The sequence below is a fragment of the Choristoneura fumiferana genome, chromosome 24, assembly GCF_025370935.1.
Source record: "Choristoneura fumiferana chromosome 24, NRCan_CFum_1, whole genome shotgun sequence".
NCBI lineage: Eukaryota > Metazoa > Arthropoda > Insecta > Lepidoptera > Tortricidae > Choristoneura > Choristoneura fumiferana.
Window position 1 is genome coordinate 13,336,467 of NC_133495.1, and position 10,855 is coordinate 13,347,321.

The following is a 10,855-nucleotide window of genomic DNA, read 5'->3' on the forward strand; positions in this document are numbered from 1 at the left end:
TTCAGCGCAGTCAGAGTGCAGTTGTAAAAGAAACACGTACTATATATAAAGATATTTAATCAACCAGAAACAACATCCTTCAACAGTCTAATATATTAATGTACAGGTTTTTATTAAGTAAGTACTCGATCATTTAAACAGGGTAATATCAGAATCTACATTAAATCATTAAGTACAGGTATCCATTAATAATGCAACACTTTTTAAATAACGTTACCACAAGATAAAATATATGTGAATAATGAACCCTTGGAACGATATTCGGATAACCGTCCTGGAAAGCAGCTAGATGGCAAGTGGCGGGATCTCTCTTACTCGTCACGATGACAGTTCGCTTCCCGCCATAGAGGGCAGCACTGCAGTCGTCAGGTTGGCCAACCGCACGCGTGAGTCAGGCTGCCAACATCTTCACTGACATCTGTCAGCCAAGTTTGTCCATGCAGCGTATAGATGGCGTTACCTTGGCGCTAGCGGACCACGGCGACAACAGTTGTGCCGACTGCAATCGAACTGCAACGAAAAATGTATGGGTAGTCGGCAGTTGCGGCTACGTTGCAGTTCCAGTTGGGATGCAGTCCGTCTGTACTGGCCCTTAGTTGTGTTATTAGATGCAAACTTTATAAAAAAAACTATTAGTTTGTACCTAAGTGTGGTTGTTTGTTATAAGTCTGTTTGTTTGTTGTGCTGCTTACGGGATACATTGTACTCGTATAATAAATAATATACTCAATAGTTTAATTTTACTGTATCCACGAAATTACCGTTCTATCAAAAAAAGAAGAAGAAGATATCTTCTACCCCTATTTTCACCCGAAACACGTTATTCACCAGTAGGTAGGTACGACAGTGAACCATCTGTGCCTCGCTACGATATGTTCACGGCATAAATACAGTTATGAACAAAATCCGACGCCAGCTGGCGGGTCTTCCGACAAACATGCGAAGATACACGGATACTGGAACCGATATAAAAGCGAGAGAGACACCAGTTTTAATGTTGATGAGTCTTTGTAGGTACTTGAAATAATAATAATTTAACTTTTAACCAGAATGAAGGTTTTTGCGACGAGCTAGTTGGCGCGAGTATCTTAACTTCTGTATGACAACTTTGACATTTGTGCCGCGTTTGTGATTAGTTTGTTTTGGGAACTTATACTCTTTATTGAATTGAAAAACAGGTTTAAATAAAAGTTGTTAAGTCACGACTTATTTCCTTCACCGTCCTCCTTTCCGTTTCCTTCACTTGAAATCCAAAAAATTTTAATCGACAAATAGTGAATAAATATAAATGCATATGAGCTAAATGGCTAACTATCTTAATCAATTTAACACATTTAACATTTATATCTAACTAAATATAGTAAAATTAAATACACAATACATACAAGACATAGGTAACGTTAAAGGAAATTACTTACTAAATAATCTAGGATAGTTCGCCTCTCGAAAAATCTCATTGAACAAGTCTTCAAGAAAGATTGTCGACCTTAATCGGCAACCGATTACCGATTATTAGTTTAGTTAGAACCAATCGCAAACAAGACTGTAGGTAACGTTAAACGGAACTCTTGATACTAACGTCATCTAGTGATAATTCGCCTACGTCGGAAAATAATCATTGCTAACACATACCTACATATAGGTAGTAGTGAATAAGCTTTGCCATCGTACGTTGTCGGAAAAGTTTGTATTTATCTTGCTTTCTCAACTAGCTTACTGAAGTTTACTGAAGCTAATTGAGAAAATTCGAACTTGTCCGACAAAATACGATGGAAAAACACTATTCAGTAGATCAGCAAATGTGTAATTTTTTGTTATCTAGCTGCATTGTCATTGGCTCATTATCATACACTGTTTAGTTCCCAATCCGCATTGGGTCCCCGTTGGAACTACAGCCCAAGCTCTCGCATTCAGGGACGCACAAAAGTATTGATACTTTTACTATGTACCTACCAGTATCGGTCATAAAAAATCGATACTAACTTGGGATCGATTGAACAATATCAATACTTAATCATATCAAATCGATCGTTTTTTTTAATAAGCTTTTAAGTGTAATAATTATAATAAATAATAATAATCATAAAATACTTATTTAAATAAGACAAAATTGCACAAGAGAGGAAAAAAACAAGCAAAAAAAAAGGAAACAAACAAATTGAATCCTGACTCACAAAGTAGGCGAGGCCTGTATCTTGTAAGTCAGTGTTTGTCACGTATGCGAGCTAGTAGAGTAAGGTTATAAGTTATAACCGGGTCTAAATCGACTGGTAGAAAATTGTTAGTCATAATATAATGTTTGAAATAACTGTTTTTTTCTCTGAAACCATTTTTTTTTGAATTGTTATAAAACAAACCTAACCTAACCTAAAGACCTGATAACCTGTGTCTATACCCCCCTCCAGTGGATGAGTAGCGGTATAGCACGTGGCACGGATTGCCGAGCACCTGGGTTCGATTCCCAACGCTGGTCTATTTTTCTGGTTTTTCAGTGCATCTATGTTTCAGTTTGTATTTTCGTTATGGGTTTTAAGGGATGACCGTAAAAGTAACAAAATTTGGAGTTGAAATGAAAAATACAAAGACTCCAAAACCCATCTAACCTATAGAGTTCTACAGAATAACCATTTAAAAAATTATGAAAAATGTACGGTTTCAGCGAGAAAAAAATTTATGACTAGCAATAATTATGACAAACATTACATTATGACTTATAAGTTAATTTAATTAAAACCAGTTCCAGGTAAACTTTACATCCGCGTCTGAACAAAATATAGGGCGTCCAAACTCACGCGGGTACCTACTATGTCGCGTGACGTCACCGCCGGTGTGCCCGGTCATACCCGTGCATCCGGCATCTAAATCATACGGAACATTGTATAAGTCCAGTATGTGATCCATAAACAAGAAAGCGCAGCGTAGGACGCCCCAGCGAGATGGACGGATAACTGCAGGTGCAGTTTGCAGGTGGTAGGACCTTGTGCAAGGTCCGCCCGGATTGCTACCAACATCTTGCTTGCTAATCCTGCCGTGAAGCAGCAGTGCTTGCACTGTAGTGTTTCGGCGTGGAGAGTAAGACAGCCGGTGAAATTACTGGCACTTGAGGTGTCCCATCTTAGACCTCTAGGTTGGCAAAGCATCTGCAATACCTCTGGTGTTGCAGATGTTTATGGGCGGTGGTGATCTCTTACCACCAGGAGACCCACTTGCTCTTTTGCCATCCCAGTCGAATAAAAAAAACTTGGTTAAAGCCGCGGGTTCACGGTGGGTGCAGGCCGCTTCCAAACGAAGCAACCGGAGGTCTATGGGGAAGGCTTATGGCCAAGAGAGGACGTCCTACGACTAATATTATGATTATGATGATGATCTATAAACGGCTTATTTTACTCGATGTACTGTTTACTGTTTGTGACATAAAAATAATACATGTTGTATGTAAGTTTGATTTCGCTATTATTTAAATTGCTGTAAAAGGGTTTGCATTTGGAGAGTGCGCTTATTCGATTGCATAGCGCGTTGTTTGTAGATCAGATCATTCACTGGATTTATACTATGGCCGAGTGTATTATAGTAAGTAATTCAGCTTGTATACGTCATATAATAAGATGGGTGGGTCCGGATAAGAAAGTTTGCACACATTGGTAATTCCTTTCACATATTACCCATGATTAAAAAGAAATCCTCTTTTCTATTCGTGCATGCGGTTCATGTATCTAAATGTAGAATTCCGATATTGCTGACCGGGGACCGCTACCGATGCCTGCGACCGGCAACCGTGACCGTGACCAGCAACCGCGACCAGCAACTGCGACCAGCGACCGCAACCGATGTCCGTGATTGGCAATCGCGACCAGCAACTGCGACCGGCGACTGCGACTAATGACCGCGACCGGCAACCGTGACCGTGACCGCGAACGGCAACCGCGAACGGCAAGTGCGACCGGCAACCGCGCCCGGCAACCACGACACACGACCGCGACCGGCAACCGCGACTCACTGCTTAGTATGTGTAAACTAGCCGACCCGGCGAACTTCGTATCGCCTAACAGTCAATGAATGTCGTTAAAAGTTACAAAGTTAACTGCCGCCAACTCAAATGTCTAAATTTTATAAAATTATGCAGATTTTAGTGTTGCCAGTTGTTATTTCCGTTCAGGAGTTTAAGTTCTTTTTTTTCTTTAACCATTTCTGAGACAAACATGGTTTCTACGGGAAAAAAATGACAAACAGTACATTATGACTGGCGAAAATTATGAGAGCACCGATTTTCGGCGCTTTATTATTTAGGAATAAAATGCAAAGGGTCCCAGTGACCCCAGCACACTGCACCGTCTAGCCCTCCATAGTGCTGTAGCACTCCTGCTGTTGTCCCCAGATGAGGGTGCCGGAGTGACCACGGACGGGCTGTTAAGCGCCCTGGCCCGCCTGCGTCGCACCCCTCACCAGCATACCCCTCACCCCGCACGTACCGTAAGTACTTAGTTAAGGCACAAAACCTTAGTAGAGTCATCCTGCCATACTATACTCAACGGCACAAAATTTGGCCCACTCTACATACAAAATTACCTTATACTGCATACATTTGAGAGCTAGATTTTTTACCGTTCAGTATAATAATATTTTTATATTAGGTACAGTCAAGTGCAAAAATAAGTATCCATTCGAACCACTCAAAAATATGTTACTACGGCCTTATTGCGTCGGGATAAAAGTCTGTGGTACATATTTTTACACTTGTCTGTACATCGGCTGTTGAAAGGCTAATTCATCTAAGCGTCATTTTTTGAGAGATTGAGAATGTACAATTGTACATGTTCCGAATCTGTGAACTTTTCTCTGTCGTTTGAGCTGAGTAGGTACTTATGTTTCAAATTTTTCGCAAAAATTTCGCTTAGATTAATTAGCCTTTCAACCGTCGATATGTATGTGTAAAAAACCGTGGTAGCTCAATAGCTGGCTTACTTCAGTTCGTTCCTTGCGGAACTTTTTGCCACGGTGAAAATTTGGAATCAGCTTGCAGCGCCAGTACCTAGGTATTTACGGGCCGCTACAACCTGGGGATCTTCAAAAAACGAGCCTACGCATTTCTCAAAGTCAAAGTCAAAATATCTTTATTCAATTTAGGCTAAAACAAGCACTTATGAATGTCAAAAAAAAACTACCACCGGTTCGGAAAAACCTCTGTTGAGAAGAATCCGACAATAAACTCAACGAGGTATATTTTTTAAACAGATTTACAATATTATTAAATGATATATATACATCACAAGTATTTAACACCACTTTATTTTTAACACCGTAGGTTCGCTATTTGAAGGGATCGCTGATGCGGATCGGAATTATTTCCAAATATCCCTGTCCATGATATAATCATTAACTTTATAATACGCCTTAGATATTAATGTCTTCTTGACAATAGATCTGAGGGCAAAGGGCCGGCAACGCATCCGGAATTCAGCTATATTATGTCGCATTTTTCCCCAATCCCAATCGACACAGAAACAGTGTCCATGGAGCCCTGGTATCACAGAGCTCCTGTTTCCCACCGAGTCTTATGTACCCCACCACTAAACCACACAACCAGGCTTAACGGCTCATAGGTAGGTTTAGGTTATGTTAGTTTTGCATCTACCCTAAGGGCCAAAACCACCCAGGATAGGAGCCAGATCGTCGAGACTGTTTCTGTACCGATTGGGATTGAGGAAAAACGCGACTGAGGAAAAATGCGACACAAAAAGAACGCGAACAAGCTTGTAAAAATAAAATTCGTGTAAAAATGCGAAAATTAATTTTGCTGCAAAGAAAAAAATGATTATGGGAAAATAATCTAACAAATCCTCCGGATGACGTCGTTGTTAGTCTTAACCCTCACCGCGTATCACCAAGGGGGTGGGGGGGTTAAATAGTTGCTAAAAAACTTCACGTGATTAATGGACGGCCCCCTATTATATATATAAAGCCACCCGATTTGAAGTAGGGCCTCTCAAACATATTGTCGTGGTCTCGATCCCGGGCTCACCTCTTAGTTGTTGGAACTTGATGTGGGAAATCAATCACATTTAACTTGACACTTTTTGGCACGACCACGCCAGAAAAGTATCTCAAAGTTTGTCAATTGTGTTTTGTTTCTTTTCTTTTGTACAATAGAGTTTACATACATACCTACTTCACGGCACTCAAGCTCAAACTTTGACGCGTTTCATATCATAGCGCCTGCGCTGCTACATGCTGCAATGACACTGAAACAACATTAAGGTCTGCATTAATAAAATCGCACAACATGTACCTTCAGCCAATGTGGTCTACCACCCTAAAGTTGATAATTGTTTGCACGCCATAAAACAATAATGCCAATAGACGTGTCTGTCAACTTGAAAGTTCGACTTTAGCGACATATTCATTTGATAGGAATTTGATTAAAAATTTATAGACCACTTATTTGGCTGATGGTAACAACGCATTAACTTAAATAACATGCATTGACACAATAGTACATTGTGTCTTAAGGGCGATAAATAAGGAATTACTAACGAGTCTAATTAGAAATTAGTCGATGTTCGTATCCAGTAGTAGTATTTGTGAGTAAACACCAAGTTAATGTAGAGCTGGGATTAAGGATAAGCCAATAAAGGACATGTTTTCGTCCCGATGAACGGTATTGTCCCTGGGCGGCTACTACGAAATTCGAAAATCGAAGTTCGTATCGTACCGTCCCTCTCACTCTCATATTAAATAATAATCTACGTATAAGGGCATAAGTGTAAAATCGTTACTTTACAGGACGGGCTTTCAAAGTCAAAAACTGTCGTAACTCAGAGATGGTGTATCCGAGACTTCTTAAATTTGCCACACTAGCTAATAGTACTCTGTACTTGAATCACAAAGAATAATTTTAATAAAATATTTCTTCATTAAAAGTTATTGTACATATGCCCATATACGTGAATTTCCGGGAAATAAACTTTTGTACAAAAAGACAGTAAAAAGATCTATGTGGCACTTTGACTCATATACGCGTACAACCTTAAAATCTTTGGTAAAAAATACGTTACCCAAGATACTTGGGGAAATAAAAAAAAGGAATACAATCACATTACGATGTAGCATTAATACCTAAAAAGGGCAGTTATGCCCACAGATAAAAAAAAACGCCCGGGATTTACCGCGTAAAAGTATCAAACGTACGTTTAGCCCTTTTACGTTAAAATTGCATCTAGCTTGGCCGTTTTACTTCAATGATAACTCGAAAAATAATTGAATAACAATGTTTTTTTAATCCACTATCTAAATATATATAGTAGCATAAAACCCAAAATTGAAAAAAAAAAACACTTTGGCCCTTATACATAGGACCCATCGAATACGGTATTTGACAACTCCTGTTTTTACCATATCTTGATATTATTATGAAAATATAGACATACAGATAGTGTTTAGCGAAGTGAAAATTTAAATCTGTTGAAAATTGGATTTATAGTGATTTTTTGAAAACTCTATATACCTGTCTCTTTCTCAAACGCTTTTCTCTATGCAGCAAGTATGGCGGTACTGGCGTGTGACGCCACATGCCAGTATGTCTTTCTCTGTCTAATCTTGAATTTCAAACCTTTATAACTTTGTTATTTGTAAAGGTAGCTTAAAAATAGTTTTTCTATTCGATAACAGGCATTGTGTAGTTTTAATTTATAAAACATATACAAAATAGTCAAATACCGTATTATTTTAATCGTCAGCGGGACGGCAAGATAAGAAGTTAGAATTTTGCAGTTGGTAGTACAGGGCCTGCTTTGTATTAGGGTTAAGTCAAACATGTGAACCGTATCTTGTTCAAGAGTACCCTACACCCTCACCCAAATAAGGAGTTGACTTTACTGACTAGGGTTTCGGAACTTCACAAATAACTTGATCGAATAATAAATTGAAGTTGAAGTAGTTTTGTTTATTACCTATTGTTGATTCCGTGTGTTGAAGCCATAAAACGTTTCAGTCGTTTTTCACGGAAGGAGTCTGTTTCAGTTTTAAGCGATGGAGTTATAAAAAATTTGAAGTTCACGCGTCTTTAGAACTGTGGAATTTGGCAGTTGTAATGAAATTCTTGGATTTTATTAAATTCCAATGGGAATTCGCAATATACTAGGTGTTAATCTAATCTAGGTGTGACTGTGAACTGAAATCTCAGATACCTTAAGTGTGTTGTTTTTATTTTACGTTAGTACTAACTATTTCATAAAAATTTGATATGTTTTGCTAAGTCAGAGATTTTAGATATTTGTTGTTGTTCTTTTTTTTTAAATATAGCTCTGTCCATTGGCGGACAATTTTGCCAGTGTCTACTAGGTTTTGCCGTTGTACGGTAGTTATATATACGGTAAAAAAAATCTAGAAAACGAAATGTGAGAGGTGGTGGATGAACGATGACAGCGAATCCTTTAGGTATTTGATTTCTGATTTAACTCCGTGCTCGTCAGTTGCGCTTAAGTGGGTGAAACTATTTACCCGCACGGACAATACCGACATGGAAATACCGACCCGATATTTCGTGTACACGCCCATACAAACTGCTGTCAAATGAGGGCTATCGCGTATGAATTCGCCACTAGAGGCGCTAGTGTAGCGTGAGGTCTCCGAAATGTCAAATCTCATAGTTTTTGGGTGAGCTACGCGGGTTTATTTATAATAAGAATAATTTTGTGAATATTTTGCAATATCTGAAATTAATTATGGCAAATATGCGTTCCGGGGCAATTTGTCCTCCCTTTGTCCTCCCTTTGTCCTCCCTTTTTTCCGAACAAAACGGGGACTATGCAACACTGTGGCATGCTCGATATTTTTATGGTACGGTTTTAAGGTGTATTAAATATGATTTTAATCTAAATTTTGTTTTCACGCCCGTAATAAAAGACTTTGAAAGCCATACTTAAAAACCTCACGCAACAGTGCGCCATCGAGTGAGACAAAAAACGATAGCCCTCATTGGCTTATGTTTGTACAGTCGCCATCAGATTTTTTGGAGCGGGCAAGGTGGTCAAAAATATGCACTCTATTATTAAGGTATTAGAGTGCATGTGTCGATATTTTTGATCACCTTGGCCGCTCCGAAATTATTATTATTATTATTATATTTAAATTTAATCGTAGGTATGATTTATTTAATCAGGCGTTACTTTGCGGAGGTTTATCAATGAACTATAAAAACTGAACTTCAAGGAACTAATGTACTATAAGGTCGTGGGTGAGCGAAGTAATTGTTTTTAGTTTATTACATCATACCTAATTGTAATTTATATTGTGAAACATTTCATGTCTCAGAACCTAGCAGTTGCGATTTCAGAATTAGATATAAAAATACAAAAAAAAACCGGCCAAGAGCGTGTCGGACACGCCCGAAATAGGGTTCCGTAGCCATTACGAAAAAAATTAAGTAATATTTTTCTAAGGATTTCGTATTTTGTACGGAATATTCCAAGTTTAGGTATATTTTATATTTTACGCCAATAGGAGGTACTCTAAAATTAAAAAAAATATATTATACCATTTCGTCGGCATAGTTTACATACATATTCGTGCAAAATTACAGCTTTCTAGCATTGATAGTCCCTGAGCAAAGCCGCGGACGGACAGACAGACAGACAGACATGGCGAAACTATAAGGGTACCGTTTTTGCCATTTTGGCTACGGAACCCTAAAAATGGGTAAAACGAGAAACTGGCGACGTGTATTATGGAAGCAAATACATGCCATAACATTTCTCTTCCCTTTACTAATATTTCTGTGTTAGTGAGCAAGGATTTTCATCAGGGAAATGTACCATGACAGGTCGCCGCGCCTAAGTTTGCGGTCCCGCAGGTCAAACGGTTGGAATTGACCTGTCAACCTGTCAGAACAGGCGGTGGCGCTGACAAGTCGACGCAGTTTCAATACTTGGTGTAACTATAACTTAAGCTGCTGCGAATGATGGGGGGTTGTGTGTGGTCGTGACGTATTAAGCTGGGTACTGACCAACGTTACGAGGTGAAATGTACATTCGCATCGAGCATGTTACGCATTGAGCATGTTCGCTGTGTTCTCAAAATCTGCGTAATGTTGCTCGTCAAAACTTGTGCTCCATATTCGCCAGCCACTCTCAGTAAAGATGGCTGACTTGTTACAGCGTACTGACTGAACCGCGTAACAGTCAAAGGATTCGCCAAAAAACCGACAGCCGGGTGGAGCACTCAAAGCGAGCAACGAGCGGCTCGTTGCTCGCTGGTTTCCCCGTAACACTAAGTACTGACTGCACGAATGCTCGCTGTGCAACATGTTACATTACACCTCGTAACGTTGGTCAGTACCCACCTTTACAAACATATCAAGCATCTAGAATTACTGGCAGTTAACCTGACTTCGTCTGTCCCGCAGGAACTTTCAATTTTCCAGGATAATAACGTAATATAACCAACATAGAAAAGCTAAAAACCTCCGGTATTGTCGGGGGTCGAAAACTAGCACAAGGTAAAGACAAGCTTCCAAAGTAAAACAATGTTGAGAAATTAATAACTTTCAATACCTAAGTACTGTGTCTTCGTTCAGGTAATAAAGAAACTCTCGCTCTTGTTCCAAACTGATTTAGCTTTAACGTTACTTTGTTTATTTTGTAGCTTTAATTATGAATTACCGATATTGAGATTTGGCGGTCTATTCTATTAGCTTTCTGCGCCGCCTGCCGCGTATAGTCCTGGCTCGACCGTTAAGGAGCTTGACATTTTGTTTTGGCAGCGCAATCGGCAAAGCCGAAAGACCTTGGCAACGTTGTGGGCTCCATGCCAAATGCAGCTCTAAAGCTCAGGCGATGCATGCATGTTGTTTTTAATATGC

General features: G+C 39.3%; 1 protein-coding gene across 1 annotated transcript in view; it reads left to right on the forward strand.

Annotated features, from left to right (window-relative positions):
- Window positions 1-4,379: 4,379 nt before the first annotated feature.
- Window positions 4,380-10,855, forward strand: part of LOC141441719 (uncharacterized) — a 162,232-nt gene continuing 155,756 nt past the window's right edge. Inside the window, 1 exon segment of the mRNA XM_074106546.1 lies at window positions 4,380-4,470. The gene's annotated coding sequence lies outside the window, so the exon portion shown is untranslated.